Genomic DNA, 18,722 nt, shown 5'->3' on the forward strand with positions numbered 1-18,722 from the left:
CTTTATCATGGGAAAATTTGAATACTACAAAATATAAATTTTTTGTATCCACCAAGTGAATTAAAATTGTATGTTTGGTATATAACTATGACTTTCATTATAATACATCCATAACATAAAATTAAATATGAGAAAATAAATTAAATTCCTGCAAGATATGAATATAATAGGCTTCAAATGAAACATTTAAAATCTATATAGTAAGAAAAATAATTACAAAAATAGTAATAATGAAAATACGTCACAATTAAATTTATAATTTTTTATTTTTATTCATCAAGAAAATTAGGCCTCGCGTCAAAATTTTAGTAGACCTAATCATTTAGATATAACTTAATCAAAAGAACAATAACATTCAATTTCGTTTCACAAGAGAATATAGTCATCCTCAATCATGGTTCAATCATTAAGATGATGACTATTATTCTATAAAATTGAACTATGAAAATGTGGATGTAGTATTCTATAGTTCAATCATTTTGAAAACTTTCTAATCTCCTTTATTCTCATTTTTTCGCAAGTCACATCTCTTATCTCACATTGATTTTTAATCAACTCCATCTTAACTAAAGCCTATATAAATACTTGTGTGTAGTATCTCATCCTTTATATATTCTCTTGTGAAATGAAAGTTTAATCTTATTGTTCTTTTGATTACGTTATCTAAATGATTAGGTCTACTCAAAGTTTGACATGGGATCTAAATTTTTGATAAGTTTAAATAAAAAATTATAATTTAATTATGATGTATTTTCATTATTACTATTTTGCAATTATTTTCTTACTATGTTATATTTTAAATGTGTCATTCATATCTTGCAACAATTTAATTTATTTTCTCATATTTTATGTTATGGATGTATTATAATGAAAGTCATAGTTATATACCAAACATACAATTTTAATTAACTTGGTGGATATAAAAAATTTATATTTTGTAGTAATTCAAAATTTTCCATGATAAAGTTTAATATAATATTAATGTGAGAATTTCTTTATAATAGGAACATGGTTTACTATGTGGTATATCTAGAATATCACCATTTCAAAAATTATCTATTATCTTTATTCTCATTTTTTTTCACAAGTTATCTCACATTGATTTTTAATCAAACTCCATCTTGATCACATACTATATAAATACTTGTGTAGTATGTCATTATGTATATATTTGCCCCATCAATTTAATTTGGTCAATTAACTTTTAGTTGACCAAATAGGTAGTTATATTTTTTATTAAAAAATAATTTAATTTATCTAGCATTATTTTGACCAATAATAAAATGTAGTCAATAATGTGAGTCCACGTATTAAAATAATGAATTAATAAATTTTATTTTTCTTACATTATTTATATTTTTATTAATATTAATTCTATAATTCAATATTTAGCGTTATGATATTTAAAAAAGTGTAAAATCTATATAAAAAAATATTTATAAAAATAAAATTATGCAATTTGAATTTCATATTGATTTTTATGACACTTTTTTTATTACATTTTAGAAAATGTAGAATCTTTGTAGAAAAAGTATATATTAAGATACTCCGCATGTCTTATGACATTGGTACCTATTTATTCGCAAGTTCATATTGACTACAACCTATATAATATTTGTATGTGGTATCTCATCTTTTATATATTTGCAACGCCAATTTAATTTCGTCAATTAAATTTCAGTTTGCCAAATAAATAGTTATATTCATATTAAAAATTAATTCAATTTATCTAATATTACTTTGGCTAGAATTATATTTAATGAATAATGTGAGTTGATATATTAAAATAATGACGTAATACATTGCATTTTTCATATGTTATTTATATTGTTAAATAGTTATATTTAAAAAAGATCAAATAATTAACTTTGTTATTTCCTATAATATTAAATCAACCAACTATAGTACAAATTATTATTATTGAATTTTTAAAAACTAAATATGCTACTTAGTTTGATTGGATTAATTAATAATCGGATTGAAAATTTCAATTATTTGATATATGTTTAAAGAAAATGTAGTTTGGTGTAGATGTGAAAACTCTAAATTTTTAGTTATCTAATTCAATTTTAAAAAATGACGAGTTTACAACAATATAAACATTGAGAAAGCTGAAAATTATAATTGTGCGTTAAACATAAGATGATTTTCTAATCACTAACATTTATATAAATAAACTAAAATATAGTAAATTTTGGCTTAATATATTTAAAACTAATTTATCTTGATATGTCTGCATAAGTTTTTTATTTATTCAACGTAGAAAATTGTCAATTGTACTAAATTAGTGATAATACAAATTGATTAATTTATTTATAAGCATTTTCGCTTGGTATATGTTTTTGTATAGCTCTAAACAAGATGATTCTTAAAATTCACTTTTGATCTTTCAAACTCCGGGTGAAAGATAATGTTAAAAAATCAGAGATGGTCTATCAAGCTTCATTTGAGATGTACTCAAAACTCAATTTTGGCTCCAAACAATATGATGCTCATAAGTTATAAGTGCTTTATCAAACTCCAAAGGAGATGATGTTTATAACTAAATTTTGGTCCTTTAAGATTCAAATAAGATAATTCTTAGTACTCATCTGCGGCCATTCAAGCTCCAAATGACTGATGCTTAGAACTCAGCTTCAATCTATCAAACTATGAACGAGATGATGCTTACAAGTCAATTATATAGTCTTTCAAGTTCTACACGAGATGATGCTTGCAAGTCAGTTATAGTCTTACAAGTATTTTGGCTTCTAACAATATGATGCTCACAAATTAGATATAGTTTGTCAAGTTCCAAACAAAATGATGTTCACAACTTAATTTCGGCCTTTGAAGCTTTAAATGAGATAATGGTTAGCACTCAGCTCCAGCCTTTCAAGCTCCAAGTGAGTAATGCTTAGAACTAAGCTCTGTCTATCAAACTATAGACGAGATGATGTTCACAAATCAATTATGGTCTTTCAAGTTCCACACAAGAAGATGCTCACAAGTTAGTTATAGTCTTTCAAGCTTCGCACGAGATTATGCTCACAAATCAGTTATGGTCTTATGAGCTCCAAATGAGATGTTGCTTACGAGTTAAGTTTTATCTTTTCAAGAATAAGATGAGATGATACCCATAAGGCAAATTTCATATAACAAGCTTCAAAAAAGATAATGATTAGAAGTTCAATGTACAAAGTTTAATGTGATATTTCAAGCTACAGATAAGATGATGTTCAAAAGTTTTGTAAGGTTCCGATGAGATGATATTCATATATAAGACATGGTCTTAAATTTTGTCTATCAATTTATAAAAATTACACTCCTGAAAATTAGTAATTTTTTTAATATATAATTAACAAAAAAATACGATGTGTCAATTCTTCATCATATATTATGTCAAATAGACCTAAATCTTTTTCTTATTATTTTATAAAATCGTCAAGCTTACATCAACTTTTTATGAAATTTCATCAAATAATGTATAAAAATACAATCTATTTTAACTCTCAATAAGAACTATAACTAGCCAAAAGGCTTTGATCTATACAAGCAATTTATTTTGATAAAATAAAATTAAAATTTTAAATAATTTATATAAAAATTATTTATATGTTGTAATAAAAAAAATGTACAATAATAATTACAATATAAAGTGGCTCCCCGTCGAATTTCGACGGGTTACACACTAGTTTACAGTAATACTAGAATTATATATTTATATTATCTCCTTCGTCTCATTTGTAACGTCACAATTTCCTTTTCAATTTATCATATTTATAATAGCAATTTTTAAAAATTAAAATAATTAAAATCATTGACTCTCCTTAAATATTCTCGTGTTCAATTTACTTTATACCATAAATAAGTGATCACCATTTACTTTACATCATAAACTTACTTTATACTACGGGGGGTGTATTAGTTGATGACTTATGTAAATTTTAGAAGTCCGTGGATTTTAAAAGTCTATAAAATTCTCACGAATTCTTCATGATTTTGAATAAATTCATTAGTCGGATTTTAACGAATTAGCAAGAATTTGTCGTGATTTTCTCGGAGTTGAAATCTACAAAGCCAGCGGACGTGGAGACCTCGTGAGCGCTGGGTTCACGCGAGCGTTTGAGACCCAGCGCTCGCTTAAACCCAGCGGCCGCTGGCTACAATGAATTCCAATACCTAGCTATTAGAATATATCCTCTGCCTGACGTCCAATATGGCATACTAGCTATACATAAAGCAAAGAGTCCGAAGACAACTCAGCTAAAGGATGAAGAAATGCCAGCTCATGAGATAAAGGAATTCTAGATCCTTCCTAGTTGTGACAGATGCACTCGAAAGTTACTTTTGTTGCTTTACTCTTTTGGGGTTGGTAGTAGAGCAGGTATATATAATATTGTAGCTATTGTTGCATTATAATTTCAAGTTATTATCAATGAATGAAATCTCGTGCTTCCCAATGCATCCATTTCTAGCTTTTCTTTCACCAGCGATCGCTCAAGTCCAGCGCCCGCTGGCTTCTTGGCCACGAGTGCTGGAAACTCTCCAGATTTGAATTCTCGTGGTTCGAGCTCGGATTTGTTCATGTGTATTTTTGAATGAAATCCATGGAAATCAGTCCAATGTTAAAATCCATAGATTTTTAAATACACCCAGATTTTCATAGAGTTTTAAAAGTCTTGAACGAATACACCTAGATTTTCATAGACTTTTAAAAGTCTTGAACGAATACACCCAGATTTTCATAGACTTTTAAAAGTATTGAACGAATACACCCAGATTTTAAAAGTCTGCGGAAATCTTTTAAAATCCTGAACTAATCCCTACGTTCTTATTATAAGTAAAATTGGTTCAAATTCCTTTAATTTTAGTTATATTAGTTATATGTATCTTTAGTAAGTATTAAAGATATTGAGAATAAATGTAAGGGGCAATTGCCCCTAAATACATTACATTTCCCTATTTTCTGGAATTGCACATCATCTTTGAAATTCGCCTCAGAATATATCACCTTTTTTTTCTTTTTTCTTTTTCTAAAATTGCGCATGGTCAGCCAACCATCAAACGTGAAAATGATGTGGAAGTTGGAAACACCACATATACACTCCGAAAAAAAATTAATTAATTGATGTGACAGCCATGTAGGAAATTACAAAAAAAAATTGTTATTAAATTCGAATTTCCAATATTTTAGGCCAAACCCACTTATTTCCCTAAATTCAAAATCTGTCCCCATCATAGTACACAATTCCTCCAAGCACCTCTCCGATTCCTCCATATCAGTCTCCAATTCCTCCATATGATGTGGGCAGATTTTGAACTTAGGGAAATAAGTGGGTTGGGTTTGACCTAAAATATTGAAAATTTGAATTTAATAGCAAAAAAAAGAAAAATTTGTGATTTCCTACTTGGCTGTCACATCAATTAACTTTTTTTTTTCCGATGTGTATATGTGGCGTTTCCGGCTTCCATGTCATTTTCACGTTTGGTGGTTGGCTGACCATGTGCAATTTCAGAAAAGAAAAGGAAAGGTGATGTATTTTGAGGCGGATTTCAAAGATGATGTGCAATTCCAGAAAATGGAGAAAGGTAATGTATGTAGGGGCAATTACCCCTAAATTTAACCTAGCCGCCGCCAGCATGCTCCAGCCGACGGCGCCGGACTCCGGCCAGTTCCCTGACAAGTACGGCCTCAACCTTCCTCTTATGTCAAACAATTTTTCTTCTCCACGACGGGAAGTTTCCCAGGATATCTCGCTTGGGGATCGCACAATTGCCAAGGTTTCTCCTGCCCTACGTTCAGCCCCATCTGAAAGGGGGATAAAATTCACAACAGGCTCTGCTGCTGGAGCCGCGCTTGCGGAGCCGGAGGCTGTTGCCACGGTGACCTCTCTGCTCCAACGCTCTTTTTCTAATTCTAGGGTTGCTTTTGCGCCGCCAGAATCGTCGGCTTTCGCTGTTGCAAGCATCCGACAGATGCCTCCTATGATTAGGGATCAAACTAAAGTTATCGTAGCTGTTAAATACGACGACAACTCTGATGATGAAGGCCCTCACGACACTAATGTCGTTGCTTCTGACTCTGTTCAGCGGTCTTCGGTAAAGTAGTCTTACGCATGGGTCATTGCTCCTAAACTTGTTCGTAAACCCGATGTTCCTGTTCATAGATGCTTTTTGCTTCAACCGAAGACGACGGGCGATTTTGTCACCATTACTATACCTCGCGAGGTTCATCAACATCGTGTCCAGGAATTTCAATATGCCATCATCGGCAGAATTTTACTCAGGAAAAGGGACAAACCTCGGACTATCTCGGAATTACAGGGCAAACTTCAACGGCTATGGAATCCGAAAGGCAGCTGGAAAATAATACCTATGGCGAAAAGCTTTTATTCCATCAAATCTTCTTCTCCGGAGGACAGAAGCATGGCTAAGTAGAAGGTCTCTTGGGATCTTACTGCGGGATCCTTCGTAACTTCTACCCTTACAAAGAAATTTTGTCCATATGTCAGGTATGGGTTCAGAGTTATTGTTTGCCGATAGAATATTGGGTTCTTGAAGTTCTAGCAGTCATTGGACGTGCTATTGGCACACCGATAAAGGTTTATAGCGCCTCGGTTCATGGTGATATGGGACATTATGCTCGAATGTTGGTTGAAGTTGATCTTGCTTTGCCGTTGCTTCATTCGGTGAATGTTGACTGCAACGAAACTTCTTTTTTTGTGGATTTAAGTTTTGAAAAGATGCCTTTATATTGTAATAAATGCCAACTTACTTGACTGAGAAGTGTACCAAGGTGGAAAAGAAGAACCGTTTTTTGGTGATAGGCCCATTACGACGGTTGTTGATAAGCAAAACCTGAAGGCTAAAGAGGCTGCGGAATTCACCATGGTTAAGAGAAATAACTCGTTGTGGAACAACCAGAGGTTACCAATGGTCTGACTGATGTTATTAAAAGATACCTTTTAAGGGCCGAATTTGCTGGCGTCTGTTCTGGTTCCATCTCCATCCCACGATAACATGGCGACTGATTTGGCTGCGATCTTAACGGAGGATTCAGACTCTGAGGTTTGCGAAAATATTTTATGTGACCAGCAGGAACAAACACAATAGGAACATGAGCAGCTCTTGTCCCCTAAGGGCGCTGAACTTGAGCAGAAAAACGTTCAGCAACAGACCAGAGAGAAGAATACGCAGAAGCCCGATCAGATTATGACTTCTGATATGCTAGAACGTTCAATAAAACAACAACAGGCTCGGGATGAGCCTCAGGTGCCTACTCCTTCTCATGATGCGATTGCTAATCGTATTAGCAGGTTATTCAGGGGATGAAAATGCTCATTGACCAAGCACAGTCTAAGCGTGGACCGAGTTGCCCTAAAAAGGGTATGGAGCGACCGCGCGTGCCTCAGAACCCGGTTGATAACATAAAAAGTCATCTAAAAAATGCGGAGGAACGAGGATATAAGTCGAGGGACTTTGTTGTTGATCATTGTTTACCTCACTTTTGATTGATATTTGCGGGTGTTTAGTGGCACATTCAAGCATATTCTGCGCATTTTTGTATTATTGTATACTTGCTTAATGGAGTTTTGCTCGTTCTTGTCATTTTTCAGGGTGTCGAGGTATTTTTGGCATTTCGTGAAGTTTTGACCGTATTTTGAAGAAAAATCGCGCCCGCCGCTCACTCACGGCCATCGCCGTTCGGGCGGCCACCGTCGCCTCGGCGCCGCCTCGCGTCGCTCGCCCGCTTGCAATTGGTGAAGAGTTGCGAAGGTGGTAGGCGGCAGCGTCCACTCACGGCCACCGCCGCCTTCGCGATCTGACAGTTACGTGTTTTAGGGTTTAAAACCCATTTTCTAGGGTTTCAGCCCCTATTCTCGACCCAGCCAGCCCCCAGCTGCGTTTGTACTGTATTTTCTTAGAGTTTTGGTAGGGAGAAACACATTAGAAACTCTCGGATTACGCTAGATCGTCGTTTTCCTAGATAATTAAACACGTTTTGATAATGATATTTAGTATTGATTTATGCTTTGTTAATCTTATCGCCTAGTTAGTATAATTAGATCGTTGGTTGATTTGTTAGTGTAATTCTCCGTTGAATTTGTGTTGCTTTTCATTTACATGTTCTTTAGGATTAATGATGGCTAAAGCTTTCCATAGGTTTGAATGCTTGTTTATTTCCCGCCTTCCTCCTCTCTGACTTCGACCGACACCTGCAGTCGCCGTCCTCCCTTTCTCGCCACGACCGGATGGCAGCAACAACGTCGTCGCTCCAGCCGGCTTTTCTTCCTCTTTTCATCTCCCTCTCCCTCTATGACGTCGCTACCGCCGCTCGCCGGCTACGGCAACTCCACCACCGCCTTCTTCTCTCACCAACAGCAGCGTATCCTATCTCTCTTACCACCGAACAGCAGCAGCAAAGCCGCCGCTGCTTGCCACCTCAGTCCTACCCTGACTCAAAACACCAAGACCCCCAAAATCTACAAATCCCTAATTTTCATCTTCTCTCTCCCTCGTCGTGAACACGGACGGTTTCACGCGATACAACCAGCTGCTTGCACCAAGCCAGTGAACTTGAAGCAATTGATTCCGAGATGCGAAAACAATTAGGGCTGGTAAACCAGTTTCGGTTATCCGGTTAAAATCGTAACCGAACCAAAAAATTGGTTAATCGGTTAACCGATAATCAATTTTTATCGGTTCGGTTCGGTTCGGTTCGGTTATCGATTATAGTATTTTGCATTAACCGGTTAATCGATTTAACCGGTCGGTTAATCGGTTAAACCGAATTAACCGGTTTACACTATTAAATTAATTAATTAATTTATATTTTATTAAATTAGAATTTAGAAAATACCCAAAAATCCCAAATAACTTCAGGTAGGTGTAATCTGAGTGTGGTGCGTGGAATTTCTAAATCTAAAATCTAAATACATATAGTGTGGTGTAGTAGATTTAGCAGATTTACGGGACTTGCAAGAAAAGATGAAATTGGACAATATGTTATAAAAATGGGTTCTTGGAAAATTGTCGGATTGCTGCGGGAAAGACCCTCCAGATTTGCTAACAGCAGTTTCCTGTTGTTGTTTTGAAGCAAAGAATACAGTTGATTATGTTGGAAAAGCCTTTTCCACTTTGTGTGTTTCAAATCACCTCCTTTTTTATTCATTTACTTTTATTCTCACTTTTTTTTCTAATTCATACATGCAACTTTGAGATTTTGGTGATTTAACGAATTTTGGATTCTCTATTGCTATACAGGTTTGGGCGTTTTTGTAAATTTTGGATTCTCACTCATCGGCATTTTCTATAAATTTGCAGCACTTTTAAATGGGTTTTTGAATTAACCGGTTAATTCAGTTTTCGGTTATCACTTTGGCTATTAATCGGTTCCGATTAACTGGTAAATCGGTTCGGTTATAATCGAACCGGACTGATTACCAGCCCTAAAAACAATTAATGGAAAATAGCAGATATTGAGTATGACTTGCGCTGATTTTGGTTGCGGGGAGAGGTGAAGGAGGTTCCGAAAATCTGCTCGGCGTAGAGGCCGTAGGGGCAGAGGAGGGGGCTGTTCTGGTCGCGGGGGAGAGCTCCGGAGATTGCCTCTGACGAGAAGTGGTTATGAAATCCAGAGTAATAGACCAGCTCGGTTGGGAAGGGCAGCCGAGCCGCCGCGAGCGAGAGGCGAGAGAAAAAGATGACGGTGGTGGCGAGGCTGAAGGCGGCACCCTTCGCCGGGAAAGGGAGAGACCGAACGATCGACGTCAGTCTCGTCCGAATTTCAGAGGCGGCGGTGGACCGCCATCTTGTCACAGCCCGCCTTAACTAAGGATAGTTAAGCCGAGTGATCTACGACTAGGGATGGGGTTAAAGAATAAGGGAAAGAAAGGGGCATCATTTGAAACCGTAAATCTTACTTAACTTAAGAAAAATCATCGTATTTACTCATTAATACTCTTTTGAACAGTCTATGAAAGACAACATAAAACTTAATTAATATCATTAATCAAGTTATACATCATATGAAACCATTCTCTTAAGACTCAAAGTATGACATAACATACTATAACATCAACAACATCTTGCAGCGGAAAGTAGCTAGACATATGTATGAAGACATATTCTAGACAGGTTAACTATTTATTAACAACCCTGGAGACTCCGCTCATTGCAGCACCATCATCACATCAGCTCAACCTGCACATTTAGAAAACATATGCAGGGCTGAGTACAAAAGCACTCAGTGGGCACGTATGCCTAGGTATAAAAATACATGCTTCAAAACTGTAAATTGTCATGCCATCATAAACAGTACAGCAAGGGAGTTTTTCGCTAAAAAGGCCCAAGCTTACTAAATTCATTTGTGATTCTTAAAGTTCGTCTGCAGACTAAGTTCTCTTGTAATCTATCATATCTGGAACTTTGTGCCGGAGAGGTGGCCACCTCTCACGGTCACTTGACCGGCCAACCCGCTAGATGACTCACGGTCACTGGTGTACACTAGTCCTGGCAGGATAGCTATCAACTGCTCAGGACCCGAATTCGATTGCATCATTGGCAAAGCCAAAGCAGATAGATATCATACTAAAATTTAAACATTTTATGGCAAGACAATACTTGAAATAACTTTAACTCAAAGATTTTGTCATGAAATAACTTGCTTGAACGTAACATTTAAACTCATTTGATATATATATGAAACTGAAATTAACAGTTAAATCATCTCATGCATTCATTCGTATAAGAGGCCTACGACACGCAGGGGATCTCTATATACGTATAGTAAAAGTAATGCCCACCTCGTTGTGTCTCTGTATCAATGAGTAACGTCACTCTCTCCCTCAAGTCGTTACTTCCCAAAAGGACCTTCATCGTTATGAAGAATTGGTGAGAAGTTATAAAAGAAACCTCGATTAATAATCTAATCTCTTTTATGAAACATTAGTATCTCTAATGTTCATCTCTCTTGATTGTTAATCAATATAACAATTATTATCTCTCGTCATTACTCATTAATTATAACATCCTTATGTTATAATTAACAGCACTTCAATTAAAAGAAATATTTAACACATCGAAAAGTCCACTTTCTTAGCAGATCTATTCGCTCTCATCTCGTCTAATTAACCAATTAGAAAGTTAAACTTTCCATTAGGCATGTATTTGAGTCACGGGTCAACAAGAATTGACTATGCTCAAATCCTAATTTCACTAAAAATTTCGGCATGACCCATTCATATATAATGTCAGCCACGAGATTTCATCGCGTGAATCTCACTACGTGAACTCGTCTCTCGACTCAAAACTTAACATCTTGACATCTTTTCAACGCAAACCAAACAATTCAAAATCATCAAAACTCTTTATCAGTAAACTATCATTTATACTCGACACCAATTGTTCGAGTGTCAGATACCAACATTTATGTGCGTTAATCATAACTCTCACAACTCACACCATTTAGTCATATCGTATCATCCATCAAAACAAATATAATCAAGTTGTTTTCTAGAAAGTTTTGCTGTTTTTGTGTCATCTTTAAAAATTCATAACAACCAACTCAATCATCATAAACTCTCATACCAATTGATCTCAAAAACTTCATGAAGTGTAGTTCACTCTAAAAATGGTAGTTAACCAAAAAGGTTAAAGGTTTTTGGAGATATTGCTCTTTTAGTGCAGGCTGTCAAAGATTTACAGTTTCTGCCAATTTTGTTTAGGCCATTAGAAACCAAGGCAAACCTTAATAAAATTCCATCAAATTTAATCATCCAAAACTAAAGGTATCCTTGAAGATTTGGTTAAAATTTCACAAGAGAAAACGTTCATATGATCTGCCAAATAAACAATGAAACTCATACACTTTTACCGTTGGACAAATATGACAGCAGAACAGGGCATTTTTGAAATAATAAACTGCTCTGTTTCAGAGGTCATAAAAATCGAAATCTTATGTTTTTAGAAAATTATTGAAGTCTAGTTTCGTTTAAAAAAAACGGTGATGCAAAATCCTTCATGGATTAATAGATATAAACGTTTTTGTGAAGTCTACCAATAGTTGACAGATTCTGTCAAGGATTTTTCAAAATATCTTTAAAATAGCAAACATCATCCAAAAGACATGAAATTTTGCAGCGACGAAATACACATATCATAGATAAACATACTAAAATTTCAGAGTCATCAAGCAATGAAAACTCATCGAAACATAAGCTTGAAACTGCTGTAAATTCCAGTTTTAATTTCGTTCAACCAATTATCATCCATAAATTGTAAATCAATTAGCATGCTCATGTGATATCGTAGAACACATATACGCAATAATATTCATTATGCAACGTCCCAAACTTCACGAATTTAAATAATCATGCTCTAAAAACTTATACAATTTTCGTGCTTGAAAAAATACGAATTTAATATATATCGATCCTAGCATACCCCTAAGCACAAATATCAAGTCAAAACGATCAAACAAAAATCGAAAGACAAGCTAATATGTGAAAAACGGGGCTGCCCTCATGGGTTTCATAGCTACGGTTCGTTCCGTTCTTACTCCCTTCATTAAACATGCTCAACATCTACCCAAGAACAACATACTAAAATTTCACGACGATCCGACGTCGTTTCAAAATAAAGTCGAGAATCGACGTTTTTCGACGTCGACGAAAATCGAAAATAAAACCATCAAAACGTAGGTAGAGATCTTACCTACTTAGATACATGATCGAAAAGATGATCGGCGCTCGTCTCGGTGCTCAAATCGGAGGTCAAAAGCTCCGTCCAAGCTTAAATGGAAAATGGCGTGTGTAGTGTGTGTTTTAGGTGTTGTGTGTGTGAATATGTGAGTTGTGTGTGTGGTGTGGGCTGATATAGCGTGAGTTAGTGAGGGGAAAGGGGTTTTGGGAGGTTTGGGGGTGGTTAGGGGTAGGGTAGGTTAGATATTTAGGATATTAACCTGTTAGTCGTTAAATATCTCGTCTCGTCTCGTTTTAACAACTAACAACCCATACTCTTTGTTACTCGCCCTCTCAACCTCTACTCACTTTCATTGCACTCGTAATTCTATATAAATATAGAAAACGCAAGCTCGTTCTCAAAATTCTGATAAACGAGCTCGGTTCGTTTATCGAGAAATCCCGATTTACTATTCACTCGTCGTCCAAAAATAAAAACTTTCATTATTGGACTTGTATCGAAAAACTAAGAATATTTCTCGACGACGTGCACGTAAGATTTTGAAAGTCGACAAAAAGACGAAATAGCAGTATTTTACTATTCATCGTCAAAAAGTCAAAATTTTCAAAAACGTCTTAACGGACTCAGATCTCATTTCCGAGTTCATCGTTCTCATTCAAATAATTATCTCGAATTATTCAAATACTCAAACTCAAATACGGATATAAAATCCCACATCATTCTCACATCATCGAAAGAACATCTCAACATCTTAAAAAAAATAACAAGAAAACTTCATATAACTCCTCATCTATTTACAAAGTAAATCAAACAAGGGATCTAAACCCTAATTACTCAAACTCAAGCAATTAAACACGTCATCAAAAGCCCGGGTATTACATACCCTCCCCCTTAAAATAAATTTCGTCCCGAAATTTGTACCTCTTGTAAATGTTTCAGGTACTTCTCTCACATCTTATCCTCAAGCTCTCTTTCCACTTCTTTCTAACTATCATATCTCCATTGGACCTTATCCAATGCAATCGACTTATTACTCAATTGCCGAATTTTATGATTTAGCATCATCTGAGGTCTCTCTTCATAACTCAAGTCTGGTTCTAAGATCATTTCTTCTTAGTAAACCACATGGTTTGGGTCGAAAATATATATCCTCTCAATTGTGACACGTGAAACACGTTATGCACATTTCCAAAGCTAGGTGGCAAAGCCAACCTATACGCTATTGACCTATCTTTTGCAATATCTCGTAAGGACTTATAACTCTGGGTCTAAGCTGTCCTTTAACTCCAAATCTATTCATCCCCTTTGAGGGTGAAACCTTCAAGAAAACTTTGTCTCTTATCTCGAAACTTTGTCTCACATCTTATAGGTAAACTCAATTAGTGGCAACACATTCTCCCGATTTACTCCTCTATCAAGGATAGTAGTTCCTATAATATCTTCTATCGCCTGCTATGCTAACATTCATCCTTGTACCCAACTCTTTCTGTAACTCATCCAAAAACGTGATGTAAATTTTTTTTTCTGAGGTGATCTACACCGGTACTCAATGCAATCTTATAATCTCACGAACGTACAATTGTGATAACTTATCTGGTCCATACGCGATTAGGATCGGTATGAAATGTGCAGATTTTGTTAGTCGATCTACAATCACCCAAATTGCTGTATTTCCTCTTTGACTTTTGGGTAAAGCTGTCACAAAATCCATCGCTATGTGATCCCATTTCCACTCGGGAATCTCCAACGATTTTAACTTCCCATAGGGTCGTTGGTGTAATGCTTTCACTTGCTGACAAGCTAAGCATCGCTCTACAAACGAAGCTATGTCTCATTTCATTCCGTCCCACAAAAATCTATTTTTCACAACCTGATACATCTTTGTGCCTCCTGGGTGGGCGGTGTAAGGCGTGTCATGAGTCCCACTCATGATCGTATTCTTAAGTTCATCATCGCGGGGAATGCATATTCTCCCCTCAAATAAAATAGCATTGTCTGATGCTTTTTGGTAACTCTTGAGATCTCATGCTCTTATCCTTTCTCGTAACTAACCAGGGGGCTTAGCCCACTGGCCACCAGGTCCTCACTTAAGTGAAGTGACCTGGGTTCGATCCCTCTTGGGAGCGAATTGGAGATTGGAGATATAAGGTGAATTTGGTGAATGGAGAGATAAGGTGGTTCTTGGAGTGGATGGAGAACTAACTACTAACATCTAACATGACTTTGCCCGATCAAAAAAAAAAAAAAAAAAAATCCTTTCTCGTAACTTGTTCATTGTCTCATCTTTCCTTGTGCTTCAATCACCATTTTCCTCAAACTAGGCATCGTCGCAACAATACTCGCTATCGTCCCTGGTGGTTTTATCATCTCTATCCTCATCTTGTCAAAGTCCTTTATAAGCTCATTCTCTCTCGTGAGAAGACATCCTAACTTTGACGAGACCTTCCGGCTCAATGTATCGGCTACTACATTGGCCTTGTCAGGGTGATAATTAATGTTGCAGTCAACATTATTTACTAATTCGAGCCATCTCCTTTGCCTCATGTTAATATCCTTCTGCTCGAAAAAATATTTCAAACTTTTGTGGTCCGTGAAAATCTCACATCTAACTCCGTAGAGATGATGTCTCCAAATTTTCAGGGCATGCACAACGGCTGCAAGCTCTAAATCATGCGTTGGATAATTTATCTCGTGGGGTCTAAGTTATCGTTATGCATAGACTGTAACTCTTCCTTCTTGCATCAAAACACATCCTAGCCCATTCTCTAACGCATCTGTGTAGATGGTATACTCTTTATCTATTTTCGGGACTAGCGGCACTGGTGCTGTAGTAAATTTCGTTTAAGCTCTTAAAAACTCTCTTCACACTCCTTTTTCCAATTGTTCTTAGCTTCTTTTCTCGGTCTTGCTATCATGGAAAATCCTTCAATAAACCTCTGATAGTATCCTGCTAAGCCTAAAAAGTTGCGAATCTCGTTAGGCGTAGTTGGTGATCTCCACTCATGTACAGCTTGTACCTTGACGGGGTCAACTTTAATTCCTTCGGATGATACAATATGTCCTAGAAAAGTTACTTTGTTCAATCAAAACTCGCACTTGGTGAATTTGGCAAAAAGCTTCTCAACTCTTAGTGTTTCCAACATCTTTCTCAAATGTTTTGGCGCTCCTGCTCATTCTTCGAATATATGAGAATATCATCTATGAAAACTAGGACAAATTTATCCAGTTATTGATGAAAACTCGATTCATGTAATCCATGAAAACTACTGGTGCCTTCGTCAAACCGAATGGCATAACTATGAACTCATAGTGCTCATACCTCATTTGAAAAGTTGTCTTAGGTATATCATTCTGTCAAAATTTGAACTGGTGGTAATATGATCTCAAGTCAACTTTCAAGAAAAACTCGCTCCTCGTAATTGATCAAACAAGTCATCTATCCTCGGCAAAGGATATTTGTTCTTGAGTGTCGATTTATTCAGCTCTCGATAATCTATGCACATTCTCAACGTGCCATCCTTCTTTTTGACAAAAAGGACTGGTGCTCCCCACAGGGATACACTATGTCTAATAAAACCTAACTCGAGCAATTCTTGTAGCTGAATCTTCAGCTCTTGTAGCTCCTTAGGCGCCATTCTATAGGGTGCCTTCGACACTAGTGCTGATCCAGGTTCTAGGTCGATAGTGAACTCCAACTGTCTTGTTGGTGGCAATCCTGGTAAGACCTCGGGAAATACATCTCTATATTCCCTTACCACTACTACATCCTCAAAGTTTTTACTTGATTCTCCTTCATCATTCAAGTAAACTAGGTAAGCTTGTGCTCCTTTCTTCTTTACCAATTTCGATGCCTGAAGTGCCGAAATGATTGAAATTCTCTTCTTTCTATCAATGTCGTGAAAACATGTTTGTTCCTTCCCAGGTGGTTGGAAAGTTATCTGTCTCTTCTTACAATCAATCGGGCCAAAGTTCTCTGCTAACCATTCCATCCTTAGAATAATGTCTACGTTCCACATAAGCATTAAGTGCAAGGTTCTTGCTTTCATCTTTAGGAATCCTAACTCAAGCTCTAAGTTAGAAATCATGTGAGAAACTGTAGTAGCTCTTCCTATAGGAGTGATTACTCTCAACTCGGGACTAGCTTGTTTTGGTTCGAGTTTGAAGGTAACATGCTTCAACCAATTAAAGAATGCGAAGCTCCTGTATTAAACAGGATTCTAACTGGTGCATCCAATAACTTGCCCATACTACCTTAAAGTCCTGCCTTAAACCAGCACTTAAAACTCAGACATCTCTTCATCATTATCCATCTTCTGATGAGCGAACGTGTTAGCTCACAGAATTCTCGATTATACTCTACAATCGATTTCTTTCCTTGCATCAAACTTCGATAATCAGCCTCTCGCTGCTTACTGTACTCCTCGGTACATACTTCTCAAGAGTAGTCTTCAATTGTTCTCAGGTGTAGTTTACCAGTTGCTCGGGTGTTAAAGTCCTCTGACGTGCCTCTCACTGGTCTTATACATCAAAAGAATCTACTAGGATAACTCAAAAGTTGTAAGGGTTCAACCCTAGAATGACATCAAAACAAATTGTTCAAGAGACTCAAATGAATGACCAGAGGGTGGAATGAAGTAACTACCAGGTCGAACAAAAATGACCTAGAGTAAGAACCCATCCGGCTTTTCAACAGAAAGTTGAAACACGTGGGTTTATAAACCCAAAACACGTCTACTGAGATTTGGATCATGCGGACTGGCCAGGTCCAACATAATCACTCCCCAGTCACACGGGATATACTATCCCGAACTTGGAAATTCTGTGTCTTCTAAACCCTCAACATACTATACATAACAAAACTTAAGTTCACACCAGCAAGCTAAAAGCTTAAACTCAGGGTCCTATGTTCTAGACTCTTGTTTCGAAAGTTCAATATTTTTTTACTCTCCTCTCATGTTGCGGTGGTGGTGGCGGAGTATTATCCCGCCTGTCCTTCACATCACACTCTTGATGACATCTTTGAGGCATTTTTGAAATCACAAAAGGAAAACTCAACTCGACCAACGCTCTAAGCATCCTCAAAACTCAAGTTCAATTTACTAACTCAACTTTAAGGAAAACCCTCACGGTCACCTTAACATTCATCTGTAAGGCAATAAGCACTCACGAAATGCTAACAAAAAGACCACTCTGGTCAACCTAATATATCCATCAGTAGAATGCCTCTTTTTAGAGGGCTTACATAAAGGGGTTATTTAAACCCTACAAAAACCATAGTATCTATCGTAATGTCCCTTCTAAACCGACACCATTGATAGTACTATGTCTCGGTCTGGACCTCCTACGGTAATTGCTACCAGTAACTCATCTAGTTGCTACTTTAGCACACTAGGAACATCCATCTACTTAACATCAGTAGGGTACTATATTCGCATGCTTATCTATCATCATGTCAAAATCTCAAGTACCAGTATCTCCTAAGTAAGTTATATACATCGCAATGTAATTGCAACTAATCAAAAACGAGGGTGTACCGCGCATACTCTCAAGATCATCCTTAGCTCTAGCCTACATCGACTTCTCTTCTCATCCTCATCAACTCTAGCCCTCCTCGGCTACTTCTCATCCTCATTATCGTTTATCATTTTATCATCTTTGGTAACTGATACTCAAGGATCGACTCGATATCTACTACACTCTTCTAGAGTCCCTGGTAGAAAACAAGCATCCGGTCAGTAGATCCGCATAGAAAATCTGGGTATCTGTAACAAATACCATCTCCTGTGGGTCCAATGCTCAAGACGACATGTCCCATCATATTGAGTGGCTTTCTTCCTTGCTCAATCCTACCACTCGATTGGTAGCACGGGGACTAGGTGCACAATGCCATCCAGTCTAGTAACAACCATAAAGGTTTTCATCCTTTCATAGTCTATGAACATGTGTTTGAAAATCTGCTAGGGCATCTCTGTACCACATACTGTACGCCTCGTCCTCGTATCCGATCTTCCCTGAGTTCGATCTCACAGCAGTCCACT

At 36.6% G+C, this 18,722-nt stretch overlaps 1 long non-coding RNA gene across 1 annotated transcript; it reads right to left on the minus strand.

Annotated features, from left to right (window-relative positions):
* Positions 1-9,959: 9,959 nt before the first annotated feature.
* On the minus strand, positions 9,960-12,862 carry LOC131012409 (uncharacterized). Its single transcript, XR_009097314.1, has 3 exons — positions 12,697-12,862; positions 10,788-10,854; positions 9,960-10,185 (listed from the first exon to the last, which is right to left on the minus strand). It is a non-coding gene; the product is annotated as an uncharacterized LOC131012409 (long non-coding RNA).
* Between the last annotated feature and the right edge of the window lie 5,860 nt (positions 12,863-18,722).

Source organism: Salvia miltiorrhiza, chromosome 2 (assembly GCF_028751815.1).
Source record: "Salvia miltiorrhiza cultivar Shanhuang (shh) chromosome 2, IMPLAD_Smil_shh, whole genome shotgun sequence".
NCBI lineage: Eukaryota > Viridiplantae > Streptophyta > Magnoliopsida > Lamiales > Lamiaceae > Salvia > Salvia miltiorrhiza.